General features: G+C 34.0%; 1 non-coding gene across 1 annotated transcript; it reads right to left on the bottom strand.

Annotated features, from left to right (window-relative positions):
- Nucleotides 1-10,465: 10,465 nt before the first annotated feature.
- LOC121220633 (small nucleolar RNA R71) lies at nucleotides 10,466-10,571 on the bottom strand. Its single transcript, XR_005917853.1, has one exon. It is a non-coding gene; the product is annotated as a small nucleolar RNA R71 (small nucleolar RNA).
- Between the last annotated feature and the right edge of the window lie 6,561 nt (nucleotides 10,572-17,132).

Here is a 17,132-nt window from a genome sequence, read left to right as displayed (position 1 = left end):
GAAAAGCCAGAATAAACTTTGGTCAAAATAAGAGGCATTCTCCCACAATTTTTCCTTTTTTTCTAAACAGTCTCATTATAGATTCTAATCATATCTGCTATTTTTGACACAATGTAGCCCCTCTCCAATCCATAAATAAGAGGATAAAACCCTTCAGCGCACTTGATCCCACGTCATCCTACATTGGCAACAATACCAATACCAATCAAACTAAGACTCAATGAGTTGATTTTCCCATTTTAACTGGTGAGATAATTTATTTTTAATTTTTTAATAAATTTTTATTTGGATAGTTTATAAAAAATCTTTGAATGTTGATAAGTTGATATTAGTAATTTCATGCTCTGCGCCTTACATATACCTAACTTTAATGTTATTCAATGATAAACAACACAATTCAATTTCAGTCCATTAATTTAATTAAAACTAAAAGCTTAGTCAAACATTAACTAATAGCTTAGTCCAACGTTAATCCTAATGAATAATATAATAAAGCTTATTTTTAAAAAGGTCCGGTCCATATCGAGAATATTACTATATTAATCAAATAAGTTTTAGAATGAATTCAATATTGCAAATAAAAATCTCTAGTCAAAAATTTTTTATGTTTTAATATTTCAAATAAATTCAATATTTTTATTTAGATTTGCTAATAAGAATTAAATTATTTTTAAGATTTTAAAAATATTTGGAGTATAAAAATTAAAATAATAAATTACAATTTTAATAGATAAATTTTTATATTTCAAATTATTAAATAATAAAAAATAATAAAATTAAATATTTTGGTTTGAAAAGATATTTTACTCAATTATTTTTAATAGTTTTAGAGTTGAGTCACTACACAAAAACAGGTTTTTAGCGGCGCTAAAGGTATTTAGGCGCTTCCGCAAGTGCCACAAAAAATGCCGCTAATGACAACGTCGCTAACATTTGCAGCGTTTATAGAAATAAACGCCGCTAAAGGTCATGTTGTTTAGCAGCGCTTAAAAAAACGCCGCTAAATAACATGCTCTTTAGCGGCGCTTCAAAAAAAAACGCCGCTAAAGCTCATGTTCTTTAGCGGCGCTTGTACAACAAACGCCGCTAAAGAACATGAGCTATAGCGGCGCAAACCAACAAACGCCGCTAAAAGAAATGTTCTTTAGCGGCGTTTTATTCTACAAACGCCGCTATAAAACATGACTTTTAGCAGCACTTTTATAAAAACGCCACTAATTTTGGGATTTTTGTAAAATAAAAATTTTCATTTTTTCAGCCCTCCTGTAGCAACAAATTAAAAGCAACCAGATCTAAACCAGCCAAAAGCAATAAATTTATATAATATTTCAAATTAAACGAATAAAATAATATTAATATCAATAAATAAAATATAATTCATAATATTTTTACAAAAATGTTAAAAGTTAAAATGATAAAAATATTTATGCAATACACTATGACGACGAAAGTTGCGACTGTTGAAACATCTTTATCATAGTCTGAAGCTGCTGTTGGAGTTTGTCATACTTTCTGCTCTGCTCTTCTTCTCTCGATGCCGCATCTGCTTTAAGTTGTAGCTGGAGTTCTTCATATTTCTTTTGAACCTCTGCTTCTCTCGCTGTAGCCTCTGCTTCCCTCGCTACTGCCTCTACTTTTAGTTGTAGTTGGAGTTCTTCATATTTCCTTTCAACCTCAACTGTGGTCGCTTGCATTTGAGCCATCTGGTCTTTTAACCTCTGAACTTCAGCTTGAGCCTGACTCCCCGAAGCCATGTATTACTGCGAGTTGGATCCAAAATATTGGGTTGGGCTAACAAAAGATCCTTGAAATCGAACCCGACCATACCTTTCAGGACCCAAAACTTCAGTAATAATCCAGTTATCAATGTCTTCAAGATGAACAGAACTATCACTAGAAGCAATCGCTTCGTACTCCGCCTTTTTATCCTTTAGTTTTTCCTAATAAATAAATCACATGTTAGGAACACAATATATATTAAAAAAACAAATGCAACATAACAATAGTCGCATTACAAGCAATGAATTAAACCATTAGAAAATACACACTATAAATAACTAAAACAAGTCAAATTGTATTAAGTAAACGTACCAAAATTTCACCAGCTTCAGAAGTCATAGGAGATCCATCTTTCTTCGTATGTGTAATTTCAAAAAGTTGAAGGCGCCCAACTTTTTGACCGGATGACAGTTCCTACAATATAGTAGTAAAAATATTATTTAATGGAAAGTTATACATATTTGACAGTATTAAAAAATTAAAAATACCTTCGCCTCAGCTATACATGCAAAACTTTTCGACCCGGCTGTGTGAGTGAATTTTTGTTTCTGCCTGCTGCTTTTTCCAACTCGTTCACGATCCTACGTTATGAAATTTTTAGCACGTAAATAGTAAATACTATAAACCAAAATAATTACAATAGTTTGGAAGTACGTCATACCTCGCCTTTCTTTGAATGCCAAAATCTAACCGCATCTTCCCATTGGTACCTCAGCATACCCGGCGGGACAATTTTCAATTTCTCATCGATAGTTGTTTTTGTCTTATAATAATATTTCTTCAAAGTACTTTTATAGTCTCTCCATCTTTTTCCTAATGCCTTCTTTACATAAGTATCCAAGACCTCTAAAGCAAATCTCGCCTGCAAAAAACACAAGTTAAGAAAGTAAATATAAATGAAACTAATTCCCAAGCATTACAGATGACATTAACATTTTGTTACCTTAATATTATCGAGGGCTTGGTTTTTGTTACTATCGGGCATTTGATGCGATGACTCGTAGTTGATAGGCAACATATTCGCATTTCGTGCTAAAATCATGTATCTTGCTAAAAGTCGAGCTTCTGATCCAACAGGCTGACCAAAACTATTTCTGCATACCTTGACACGCTCAACTGGATCTAACTCGTATAAATTTCTAAGTAGCGTACGTCCTCGACCTCTGCACGTCCCACCATTTTCAGCTGAAAATGGTATATTATAATATAAGAATTTGAAAAATAAATCAATTATAAGTCAACACGCATGTAAATTAAATGTAAAATTACTTTGAACTTCTGTAGGATCCTCAGGTGTAATCGGAACATTCAAAGATCCAATTACTGTCTGTTGTTCACTATTTGTTTCTGTCGAGTTTGGATCATTTTGAACAATGCTTAGAACTCGCATTTTTCTTCTAGGCATTTTATCTGCAATACACATAAAATAGTTGAAAACAATAATAAACCAAAAATAAAATTAACAAATAGGGGAAAACCCAATGTATATGGAGGCAGAATGGGGAAAGCGAACCTTGAATAGTTATTCCCCCGACCACCGATTCCGACGATGCTCCTCGACGTTCTCCGTCAACTGCTATGTTGACCGAATGTACGAACCAGATATTTTGTAATTTTGCAAGAAATGGAAACACCCAAACAATGAAATATGAAAGAGATGAAGAATTGATTTTTAGAAATGGCAGATAGGACAAACACTGAAACGAGTTAGGGATTTCACTTAGGGATTTCAGATCAAAAAAAATGGAATTGGGGCTGGGAGCGGGGATATACCCCAAAAACTGGTCTGTCATTAAAACGACGTCGTTTCATGTAAATACATTTGTGGCGCTTACAAAAAAACGCCACTAATCTTATATCTTTTTCTGGCGTTTTGAGAAAAAAACGCCGTTGACAATTAAATTGTCAAAGAAACGACGCCGTTTTGTTTTATTTTTGATTGGATCTTTGTGGCGTTTTGCATAGAAACGCCACTAATAATTCAGTTGTTATAATATTTTATTTCTTTTTATTTATAATTTTTATTTTTAATATATTTCTGATTTAATACATTATTTTTAATTGATAAAATTTATTATTTTTTTAATTTTATACAGTATGAATAATTTAAATATTATCAACATTAAAATTTATAAATTATTGAAATTATTAAAATAATGTATTCCAATTTTAATGACATATATATAATAAGAAGTAAAAAACATTTTTGCGGTGTTTCTATAAAAAAACGCCACTATTGTATACCTTCTGTGGCGTTTTTCATAAAAACGCCACTAAAAATCAAATTCTTGTAGCCAAACGGCGCCGTAATTTTAAACACATTTTTGCGACGTTTCTAGCCCAGGCGCAACTACTGTAAAAAATTTCCAAATATTTAATAATTTTAGAAAATTAAAATATCATACAACAATATGACAATATTATTTTTAATTCTATTAAATGGGAAATTTGATTTTTAGTGATGGTATTTTTATTAAAATTTAAGGTAGGAACTTAATCCGTATATAGTGTTTGTATTTTTCTAAAACTTCAATTTAAAAATTTAATTCGGTGAAGTCAGGTTGTATTTTTCAAAAATACTAAATAACCTAAACCCTAAACCACAACCCTTATCCTGAAAACCATCAACCGTAAAATCTATTCATTAGACCTTAAACCCTAAACCCTTAACCCTTAACCCTAAATTGACTTGGACCCTCTTATCCCTTCAACCCTAAATCTTAAACCTTTAAATCATAAACCATGACCTTTAACCCCTAACACCTACACCCTAAGCCCCAACCTCAAATGAAAAACCACAAACCATAATACATAAACCCTTAACCATATCCCCTAAACCTTCAATCATAAAACATTAACTATAAACCTCTAAATCCCTAACCCTTAACCCTAAACACTTAAACCTTAAACCCTAACTATTGCACCATAATCCCTAAACCCCTAACTCAGCCATATTCCTTAAACCCTGAATCATAGAACATATATAAACCCTAAATCCTAAACCTTAAATCATAAAACATATATAAACTATAAACCTTAAACCTCAATCCTTAAACAATAAACAATAAACCGTAAGGCCTAAATCCATAATCCCTAAACCGCCAATGCGTTGAAAGCTCAACAAAAAAAAATATTGTTTTGCTTAACAATTTACGACGTTTTTAAAAAAGCGCTGCTAATTCTTGAATTTTGCGGCGTTTTTTTAAAAGCGCCACTAATGTCTCTAAACCTCCACAAGAAAACGATGCCGTTTGCTTAAATATTTTTGCGGCGCTTAACATTAAGCGCCGCTAATGTACCTAAACCTTAACAACAAAATGCTGCCGTTTACTTAAAAATTTTTGCGGCGCTACCGTAAAAGCGCCGCTAATTATTGAATTTTGCGGTGTTTTTAGCTAAGCACCACTAATATCTCTAAAATCTAAAAAAGAAACGTTGTCGTTTGCCTAAAACTATTACCGCTAATGCTTGACATTTGCGGCGTTTTTAGCAAAGCACCACTAATGTCCCTGAGCACAACAGAAAACAATGGCGTATGCTTAAAACTTTTTGCGGTGCTTCAAATGATTGACTTCAGCGGCGATTTCTTTAAAGCGCCACTATTGTGTCTAAAACTCAATAAGAAAACTACGTTGTTTGGTAAAATCTTTTGTGGCGCTTCAGGAAAGCGCCGCCACTAGTGTCCCTAAAGACGGTGTATGCTTAAAACATTTTCCGGCGCTTCCTCTGAAGCGTCGCTAATGATTGACTTCAGCGGCGCTTTCTTTAAAGCGCCACTATTGTGTCTAAAACTCAACAAGAAAACGACGTCGTTCGGTAAAAAACTTTTGTGGCGCTTTGGGAAAGCGCCGTTAATACATGATCTTTTGCGGCGTTTCCTTATAAACGCCACTAATGTCATCAAACGCAAATCAAAACGGCGTCGTCTGTTAATCAGTTTTGTTGCGCTTCTGTAAAAGCGCCGCTAATGCTTCACTTTTGCAGCGTTTTGTTTAAAGCGCCATTAATGTCTTTGAAGCTGACCAAGAAAACGGTACCGTTTACCTAACTCTTTTGCGGCGCTTTTGGGAAATCGCCGCTGTTGCTTATAATTTGCGGCGTTTTTTAACACTCGTAGCTATTGCTCGGTTTTTTGCGGCGTTTTGTGTTAAAACGCCACTATAGACGCCGCTAAAGGCCTCTTTTGGTGTAGTGAGTCTTACATCTAAAAGTAACAAATATTATATTATATATATATATTTATAAAGAGAGAGAAAATAGAAAATATATAATATAACAGTATTTTATTTGTTATATAATGTTTGCGACAGTATCCAACTCTTCGAAATACTATCAAATTTACATTGGGCGTCTTAATTAATACCTATAACACTCAGAGTCCCATTTTTGACGAAATCATTGATAGCAATATAGGATGGGTGATTGTGGATGAATATTGATTGTGTTAGATGTGGGGGAATTGGACCACAGACACAAGGGACGCTGGTGCACGTGAAGGCCATGAGGGGTTGACCCATCTCCATGCCTGAACCCCGGCCCCTTGATAGCTACCGCACATGCCACTTGCGAACCCGATATTTTTCACCCCATCTATCCCCAACCAATCCATCACAACAGAGAAACCAAGAAATTTCTTCACTCCAGACGAGGCCTTTTTTCACTCTTTAATCCACAATGAAAAACCTACAATATTAGCTTCAATCTCCAATATCCTCTTGGTGGTTAACCTGTTATAATCAATGTTGTTGATTATAAATTGTAAAATATATCTTTTTCTTTCCCCAACATAAATTATATTTTGCAACATGAACATAATAAAAATTTGTTCCAAATTCTAATTACATAAATGTATAACTATGTTAGCTTTTTATTTTTTTTTCTCATAGATGGAAGTTTGTATTTGTCTCCCTTTCACTTTGTTTCATAATTCACATGATGCTTGTTTATATGTACAGTATCATTTTTGTTTCCATATTAGTAATTAAAGATCTTTGAAACTCACGAAAACGATTTCTACTGTTGTGAAGTTTCATCTTTCTAATGTGATAGCTGTCTTTTTTAAGTTGGTCAACCTTGCTATTTAGTCATGCTTATCAGGAGAGGGTTACTTTTTTTTCCCTATTAATGGCTTTTTTTCATGTGCAGAATCACGTTCAAGTATATACTATCTTTTATGTATATGATTTTATAATTTAATTTAATTGGATGATCGATTATTAGGTTGGCCCCAACATTATTAATTGTTGGAGTGTTCTGTACTTAAAATAAGAGTGGAATGAAAAACGGGGGTGGGAGGGGGGGGGCAATTGTGAGTCCATTTGAACGTGTGCGTTTTCACTGCACTCAGAACTCCCCTCCAATTCTCTCTTAAGTTCTTCTTGAAGATTTAAATCGAAGGAGATAATCTAAAGTTATTTTTCAATCTGAGAATTAGTTTTTTTGTTAAAGGTTGACCGAACTTGGAATTTACGAACATAGAGCATAGTTTTGTCTACTCTATCCTGTCTATACATATCGGAGTTGTCGGTTGCTTTCAGAAAATCAAAATTTAGGAACTTGGAAATGCATGGTCCTTACAGAATTGTAGCCACTAGTTCTAAACTCTTGCAATTATGAAATCGAAATATCCTGCCTAAAATTTTAGTGGATTTTTCCTGAAATCTCAATTGTTCAACAAATCGCCTTTTATGTCTTAAGACAACTTTAATTTTTATACATGGATCCAAGAAACAAGACATGAAAATGGTGTCGGAAAATAGCGGATATAGCCAAACCCACTAACAATCCATTGCTGGCATGTTTTTTAAATTTTGATACCAATTCCAACTTCATGGTTGTTGGATATATCCTTTTAAAAGTTAAACATAGAAGAACAAAATACTATTTTCAAAATACTGGAGCAGAGCAAGCAAAAACTAGAAACTACTCGCTCCATATTTGCCTTTCTGATAAAAACAACACCCCCTCCCCTTCCCCTTCCACCCTTCCCCTCGGGCTTTGCCTACACTGTTGAAGAAATGAAAAATTCTCTGTTCAAAGTGGATCAATTTAAAATTTATCTAACAGTTAAAATTTTACCATCCCTGCATGGAATGCACTTGCATGGATGAACAGCAATGAAAGCAGGCCATGGAAATACTAGACTCCCTTCTATGGTAATGATGAATGTATTAAAGATATTGATGTCGTAGAATTTGTGTTTATTAATAGTTATAGAGACTTTAATTGTATGTGGTTCAGTTGTTACATGTAGTGTTCAAACATCACTCGGAACAAATTGTAGTGATAGTTGAAGTGCAGTAAGTTTTGTTGGTATTTATGACTTGATTTATCATTTTTTTTTATTTTCTATCAACAAATTATCATTGATATATGCTTCAAATGATTATACTTTTACTAGAAAGATTCGCTTGATCTTTGGCCATATATGAGAATGAAGAGTGTTTGATGGGAAGCAAAATTTATCCTTATTCTTTAAAGTCTTTGACTTAAGTCTTATTCGTCGGTAAAGTCTTATTTGAATATTGCTTATTGTTGAAGGCTTTGTTTCCCTAGTCAAAATAGACATTTTTGTGTAAATAATTCCTTTATTTTAAATGTTGATTTATCTACTCAGCTACTAAGAGAAGGTGCTAATCTTAGCCTATAAATAGACTACTTCGAGGCTTCTTGGTGAGCATCCTTTCGAGTGCTTATGTGAGAATTTTCTTTGTTTTCAATTTTATTTAATGTATATTGTTGCACTATTGTATTTAGATCTTTCTTGAAGAGTAATAATTGATAAGTGCTAAAATTAACATGTTTTAATCTCATTTTTAATGCGTTTTTGGGTGATTATTCGTTGTTAATTATGAATTTTATGTTCTCAATCCTTTAAATTCATGTTTTTATACTTAACAGAGAATTTGAGAGCAAAAGGAGTGAAAACTAGAAAATCAGAGCAAGCTACACGAGCCACACAGGATGACCCATTCCACAAGGCTGTGTCAATTTCGTAGATTTGCACTTTGAAATGCGGAAAAACGTGATTTTTAGGTTTTTCGGGTATTCTAAGATGTATATGTGACAAAAATAAGAAGATGGGAGAGAACCATCATAGAATATTTAAGAAAACAACTCTAAAAACACCATTGAAGCCAATTCTAAAGTAGATTTCTATCAAGATTGAAGATTTCCATTTGATTTCTTAGGAGACTATCATGAGTTTCTTTATTTCTTTCAGTTATACTGTATCTTGGATGCTTTTATTTTCAAGCATGAACTAATTTTCTAAATACCTAGGGAGATGAACCCTAGGATGGATTCTGTCGTTTGATTTTTATTTTACGCAATAAATATTTAGTTTCTTATTCTCAACTATGTGTGCTTAATTATTTGTTTAATATTTCTAGATTTTTTATCCATGTTTGATGTGCTTAAATCAGAGGAGGAATAGACCCTGTTGCAGAGTAGATCTTGCGTAATTGAGTGGAGTTGCAGGCAACCCTATAAATAGAACAACATAAATCTACCAGATTAGAGTCAAATCTAACAAGGGAATCCATAGCACGAGTTAATGTGATAATAGGGATGTTAATTAGAAAGAAATTTCAATTAATCAACCTAGAGTCAGTTGCTCTTACTCTCGAAAGATATATTAGCATAATTCAGGGATTTCTACGGATCAAGTTACTAAGTAAAGAAATTGCGTAATTTAGATTGATAGTGACAGGTGAAGTCTATGTGAAGTCTTTATTGGGTATTGTTTTGCTTTTTGGTTGTTACTTGGTTATTTTCCTGTTTTGCTTTTTTTCGTGTTCGTTAGTTAGTGAAGTTAGTTATTTTTAGTTTTTAATGAATCACTTGAATTATTTGGTTATAATTATTAGTACTTTTTGTCTTCGTGAAAATGATATTTTTACTCACTATAGCTATACTATTAATTGATAGGTGCACTTGCCTTAGTCAAATTTTTAGGTAGTTTCATGGACATCATGTTTTTGGCGCCGTTGTCAGGGACTAGAATATTAGGAAAACTTTATTTCTATTAATTTTGCCATTTTTTATTTTTAATTTTAATATTCTTTTAATTTAATTGTTACATTTTAATTTATCTTTAGTTTGATTCTTACAATTTTTTTGGTTTTTGACTAGAGGCAACCCATTGGAACCATTAGTTTTTACAGTGAGATCAAAAGACTGCTCGCAGAAATTTGAACGAAGTTAGAGAATCAAGACAAGGTCAACAGATTTGAATAGAAGATCAAGAGCAAAAGGATATTACAATGGAGATGGATGATAATCAAAATAATCAGCAACCTCCTGCATGTCCTGCTCATCGAACTATGTATGAATATGCTAAGCCCACTCTGATTGGGGCTGAATTGAGTATTGTCAGACCAACTGTTGCTACAAAAAATTTTGAGATTAAGCCGAACACAATTTAGATGGTGTAGAAATATGTTCAGTTTGATGGGTTACAAGATGAAGATCTGAATGCTCATTTAGCTCATTTTTTTAGAGATTTATAACACTTTCAAGATTAAGGGTGTTATTGATGATGCCATACGCTTATGGTTGTTCGCATTTTCTTTGAGGATCAAGGAAAAATAGTGGTTGAATTCACTTCCACAGGGTTCTATCATGACTTGGGCTCAAATATCTGAAAAGTTTTTGTTGAAATATTTTCCATCGACTAAAATAGCTAAGTTGCGGAATGACATCTTTTCTTTTGTTCAATTTGATATTGAGACGCTTTACGATACATGGGAGAGATTTAAAGATTTGTTGAGAAAGTGTTCTCATCACAAACTACCTTTGTGGCTCCAAGATCAAACTTTTTACAATGGTTTGAACTCCTCAACAAGATAGATGATTGATGCAGCAGCTAGCCCAAACATCGAATAATAAAACACCTAAGGCAACTCAAGAGTTTATTGAATAGATGGCATTGAAAACTTATCAATGGCAGGTTACGAGAGTAAACCCTGCTAAGGCAGTAGAAGTTTTACATATTGATTCAATTTCTATGCTGGCAAGTCATGTTGAAGCTCTTGGTAAGAAAATTGATGGTTTGAATTTTTCTAAGCAGATGAATTTGGTAATGCAATGTAATACGACTGGAGCGATGATGATTAATCTAGAATATTCACCCTTCAAGTCTAACATGGAGAACGAGCAAGTCGACTTTATGGGCAATAATTCTAGACCTCAAAATAACTCCTATAGCAATAGTTATAATCCAGGATGGAGGAATCATACAAATATTTCTTGGTGTAATTAAGGAAATAAAAGGTCACAACCACCTCCGGGTTTTCAACAACCTAATCAGCAAGAAAAGAAATTGAACCTTGAGGAAATGTTAGCTAAATTTATTTTGGTGTCCGAAACTAGATTTCAAAACATTGAGACAGTTATGAAAAACCAACAAACATCAATTCAGGGGCTTGAAAATCAGATGTCGTTAAACTGGTTTCGGAGAGACAGCTAGGTAGCTTACCTAGTAACACTGAACCCAACCCAAAAGAGCATGTGAAAATAGTTACGTTGAGGAGTGGGAAAGTGTTGCCTAAACATGAAAAGAGGTTGAAATAAAAAATTGATGTGAAAGATGATTGGGTGCCATAAAACGAAAAAATTCAAACACTGATTCTTAAGGAATACGAACCATCAGTTCCATATACAACAAGGTTGAAGAAAGACCACATGGATGAACAATTTGGTAACTTTCTTGAACTTTTTAAACAATTACATATTAACTTACCTTTTGTTTAAGCTTTTTCACAGATGCCCAAATATGCAAAATTTTTAAAGGCGTTGTTAACAAATAAAAGGAAGTTAGAAGAGCTATCCACTATGGAATTGAATGAGGAGCGCTCGACCATTCTCCAAAACAAACTGACTACTAAGCTAAAATATTCTGGAAGTTTACTATCCTTTATTTTATTGATACTTTAAACGTTGAAAAAGCATTGACTAATTTGGGTTCTAGTATAAATTTAATGACTTATAAAATGTTCAAGCAACTTGGTCTCGGGGAACCAAAACCCACTAGGATGAGTATTCAATTAGCTAACAGATCTGTTAAATATCTTAGAGGCATTATTGAAGATGTACTTGTGAAAGTAGATAAATTCATGTTCCCCGTTAATTTTGTTATACTTGACATGGATGAGGATATTGAGATGCATTTGATTTTAAGTTGACCCTTTTTAGCCACTGTTAGAGCTATTTTTGATGTGGGTAATGGTAAACTTGTGCTTAGGGTAGGGGATGAGGAGATCATTGTTTCAAATATATGATGTCATGCAAGTTTCTAGTGAGCAAGATGATTCCTGATATTTTATTAATTCTATTGATCATGCAGTTCAAGATTAATTGTAGGCAATTGTTTATAAGGACACTTTGGAATTGTGTATTGCTCGAGGTGAGAAGGTCAATAGAGATAATTCCTTGACAAGTGAAATGAGAATAAATCTAGATGATAATGAGTCTCCACTAAGACAAATTTTTTTTGAGACCATTGAGGTAAGTAAAGAACTGAAATTAAAACCCTATATTGTGGAAACTCCCAAACAAGAACTGAAGCAATTACCGTATCATTTGGAGTATGCATTCCCTAGAAACAATTCTGCACTACCAGTGATTATTGCTTTAGACTTAAAGTCGCATGAGAAGAATAAGTTACTGCAAGTGTTGAAGGAACACAAAAAAGCTATAACTTGGAAAATTTCTAATATTAGAGTGATTAGTCCTTCTTTTTGCACCCACAAGATTTTAATGGAAGATGAGTATAAGTCATATGTGCAAGCTCAAAAGAGGTTAAATCCTAACATGAAGGAAGTTGTTAAGGCTGAGGTAATTAAACTTTTAGATGCTGGAGTTATTTACCCTATATTTGATAGTACTTGGGTGAGTCCTGTGCAAGTTTTTCCTAAGAAATGAGGCATAGCTATTGTGGCTAATGAGAAAAATGAGTTGATCCTAACAAGAAAAATCATAAGAGAGATTCTGTATTGACTACAAGAAGCTAAACGATACTACAAGGAAAGACCATTTTCCTCTACCATTCATGGATCAAATGTTGGAGAGGTTGTTTGGTCACATGTACTATTGCTTTTTGGATGGGCTTTCTAGCTACTCTCAAATCTCGGTAGCTTTCGAGGATCAAGAAAAAGTGACATTTACATGTCCATATGACACGTTTTCTTACTAAAGAATGTCTTTTGGATTCTGTAATGTCCTTGCTACTTTTCAGCAATCCATGTTAGCCATCTTTGGTGAATTCGTGGAAGACATCATGGAGATATTTATGGATGACTTCTTGGTATTTGGTAAATCTTTCCATCTATGCCTTAAAAATTTGAAATGAGTTTTAATGAGATGTGAGGAAACAAACATTATGCTTAATTGAGAAAAGTGTCACTTTATGGTTCAAGAAAGGATTGTTTTGGGTCATAAAATTTCTAGTAAAGGGATTGAGATTGATAGAGCAAAAATCGAATTAAGGCTATCAGAAGTTTCCTAGGACAAGCTAAGTTTTATAGGAGATTTATTAAAGATTTTTCCAAAATACTGAATGCTTTAACTAATCTGCTAGAAAAAGATGTGCCATTTAATTTTAGTCAGGAATGTTTAGAGGCATATAATATTCTTAAGGAAAAATTAATCAATGCCCCGATTATGGTTGCACCTGATTGGAATTTACCCTTTGAACTAATATGTGATGCGAGTTATTTTATAGTAGCAGTTCTTGGACAGCGAAGAGACAAGCACTTTTAGCCGATCTATTATGCTATCAAGACTTCGACAAATGCATCAAGTTTTTGGCGTCGTTCTTCGCTACCTTCTTACTAAACCAGATGCAAAACCTAAACTTATAAGGTGAATTTTGTTGTTGCAGGAATTTGGTTTGGAGATTAAAGACAAGAAATGAGCTAAAAATCTTACAACAGACCATCTCTCAAGGCTAAAAAATCAACATCTTGAGAAGCTTAATGAAGATACGATAAATGACTCGTTTCCTGAAGAATGACCCTATGTGGTAATTGATTCTAAAGTCCCTTGATTTGTAGATATTAGGAATTATTTAGTTGCTAATAGTCAAGGTTTATCTCATAATCAAAATAAGCAATTCTTTGCTAATATGAAAAACTGTTTTTGGGAGGATCCGTTTCTTTTTCGTGTGTGTGCAAATCAGGTGATTCGACAATGTGTTTCAGTACCAGAAGAGAATAAAATTTTAGAGCGTTGTCATTCTGAACCGATGAGAAGATACTACAATGGGATTAGAACAACACATAAAGTCCTCTATTCAGGTTTTTATTGGCCCCCATTGTTCAAAGATGTTAACAGGTATGTTTCTTCCTGTGATAAATGCCAAAGGACATGTAATATTTCCAAACATGATGAAATGCCTCAAACTTACATGCTTTCTTTTGAGATTTTTGACATTTGGGGTATTGATTTTATAGGACCATTTCTTAGTTCTTATGATAATAAATACATACTCGTAGTAGTGGATTATGTGTCGAAATGGGTTGAAGCTCAAGCTTTACCAACTAATGATGCTAGGGTGGTAGTCAGATTTCTTAAGAAATTCTTCTCTCATTTTGGAGCACGTAGAGAAATCATTAGCGATAGGGGTACACATTTCTGTAACACTTAATTTGATAAGATTCTTAAGAAATACGATGTACATCATAGAACAACTACCCCATATCACCCTCAAACTAGTGGTCAAGTTGAAGTGTCAAACAGATAGTTGAAATGCATCTTAGAAAAGACCATAAAGACAAATAGGAAGGACTCGACATTAAAATTAGATGATGCTTTATGGGCTTATAGGACTGTGTATAAAACACCCATAGAAACTGTAAAACCCCGAACCCGAGACCGTCACCAGAGTCGAACACGAGGTGTTAACAGACTTTAAACCACTTATAAAAAAAAAATTCCCAGACACTGCCAATCTGCGTACTAGTCGCTTTAAAAATCATATATTGAGTTCAGAAACTCGGAATCCAGTTCTGTAAATTTTTCCTGAAACTAGACTCATATGCCCATCTACATATGTTTTTCTAGAATTTTTGGTTGGGCCAATTAGTACAGTTTATTAGTCAAAATCTCCCATGTTACAGGGATCGACTACACTGACCTTTGTACATTACGACTTGGATATCTCCCTGTACAGGGATTCAATGCTGATGCCGTTTGTTTCTATAGAAACTAGACTCAGAAGGGAATCTATACATATATGGCATGACTCCTAATTGTCTCTGGTTAATTTATAATGAATTTCTAAAGTCGGAAGAGGAAATCCAGAAACTGTTCTGGCCCTGTCTCACGAGAACCTGAATATCTCTTAACATACTGTTCATATAACCATTTCGTTACTTTCCTATGAAAATAGATTCATCAAGGTTCGTTTACATAATTTATTCACTATTTAATTCCCTTCCTACTATTTTTAGTGATTTTCCAAATCTACATCACTGCTGCTGTCAGCATCTGCCTTTAAGGTAGACTTTACCTATTTCATAGTTTCCATGATTCAACTAGCCCTTTTAGCATAAATAGCACGAATTATGATAGTGATTAACCATTCCCATGGCCAATCCTTGTTAAGCATATCCACACCTCTCAATAACCATGTCCATACCAAATGATTATAACATTATACTCAAACATATATAAGCCATTTTCGCATGGCTATCCAAAATTATACAAGTCCAAAGGGTCCATGACCCACAACAAAAAGGGTAGTCCTATACATGCCATTTCGAAGTTCAACCAAAATTGTACCAAAAGGGGGGGCTTTGATAGTGTGGGCGACTTCGACTTCGAAATCCCGAGTCCGATAGCTGGAGAACCAAAATCTATAAAACAGAGAATCAAGGAGACGGAGTAAGCAATTTATGCTTAGTAAGTTTTGAGCAAGGGATTCCAGCACAACAAAAGTATAGCATTCATGTAGCTAAACGGATAATTTCATATGCACAATTTTTCAATATCATACTTACTTCACATTACCAACCCTTTTATTCATACACAAAGATCAACTTAGCCAAAGGCCGATAGCTCATTTATCAACTGAGCGAATACTTATTTGTAAGGGCTCAACTAATTCAAAGCACATACGAAACATACCTCAATGTTGGGATGTTTCAAGTATTAACTGAAATTTTTACAGCAAGATCATTCATTCCCAAATCACGTACCTTCGGAATTTAACCGGATATAGCTACTCGTTCAAATGTCTTCGGGACATAGCCCGGTTATAGTAACTCGCACAAATACCTTCGGGACTTAACCCGGATTTAGTAACTCGCACAAATGCCTTCGGGACTTAACCCGGATTTAGTAACTCGCACAAATGCCTTCAGATCTTAGTCCGGATATGGTCACTTAGCACAAAGCCTTCGGGACTTAGCCCGGACATCATTCAAATAACCATGCACATTTAACAATAAATCATGGCACATTCGTATTTCGTTTTCGTTAGCAAAACTCAAACACAAGACACTTATCATTCTTGCAATTTCGGCTCAATAGCCACACAAAGAGCATGATTTTAATTTGCTTTAAACATGATCTAATCAAATCATAATTTAAGCTCTTTTACTCAAGAACTTACCTCGGGTGTTGTCGAACGATTCCGATAGCTATTCGACCACTTTTTCCTTCCCTTTATCGGATTTAGTTCCCCTTTGCTCTTGAGCTTAATTAAACAAATAAATTGATTTAATCATTTGAGCATCGAAAAGAGGAACACAAGGCACTTAGCCCATATTTATACATTAGACATTAAAGTCACATATGTACGGAATCATGAATCAAACTCAACATTTTAGCTAATTTTCCCCCTTGGTCGAATTTTCTAAGCCAAGACAAAAGCATCAATATGCTTGCCTCTAACCGAATACATGCAACACCAATCTCCTTCCTATGGCCGAATATGCATGTCTATGTTGGGGCCGATTGCAACACTTAATACATTCTACAAGTATGGTCACTTGTATTGACTAAACACCATTTTGTTTCAAGTTCAAAACTTGGCTAATACACACATATATACACTAGTGAAGCATCCTCTCCCTTTCCATCAATTTAACACATGCATTACTCATTAATATACAAAAATTATATTCGGCCTTAGCACACAACTTGCTAGCCGATTCTTCTCCATCTAGCAACCAGTGCACATATGTGCTCACTCAAAAATGCTAAAAAGAAGATTCAAGAATCATCAATCCACCATCACATGCATCATTAACAAGCTTCATATTTAGCATGCAATGGCATTAACACAAAATCCACCTAGGCCGAATATCATCCCCATGACATAGCAAAGATTTGAACCATGGGCTAATTAG

The sequence above is a fragment of the Gossypium hirsutum genome, chromosome D08, assembly GCF_007990345.1.
Source record: "Gossypium hirsutum isolate 1008001.06 chromosome D08, Gossypium_hirsutum_v2.1, whole genome shotgun sequence".
NCBI lineage: Eukaryota > Viridiplantae > Streptophyta > Magnoliopsida > Malvales > Malvaceae > Gossypium > Gossypium hirsutum.
The sequence above is the reverse complement of the archived record's forward strand: the minus strand, read 5'-3'. Positions and strand labels throughout refer to the sequence as shown.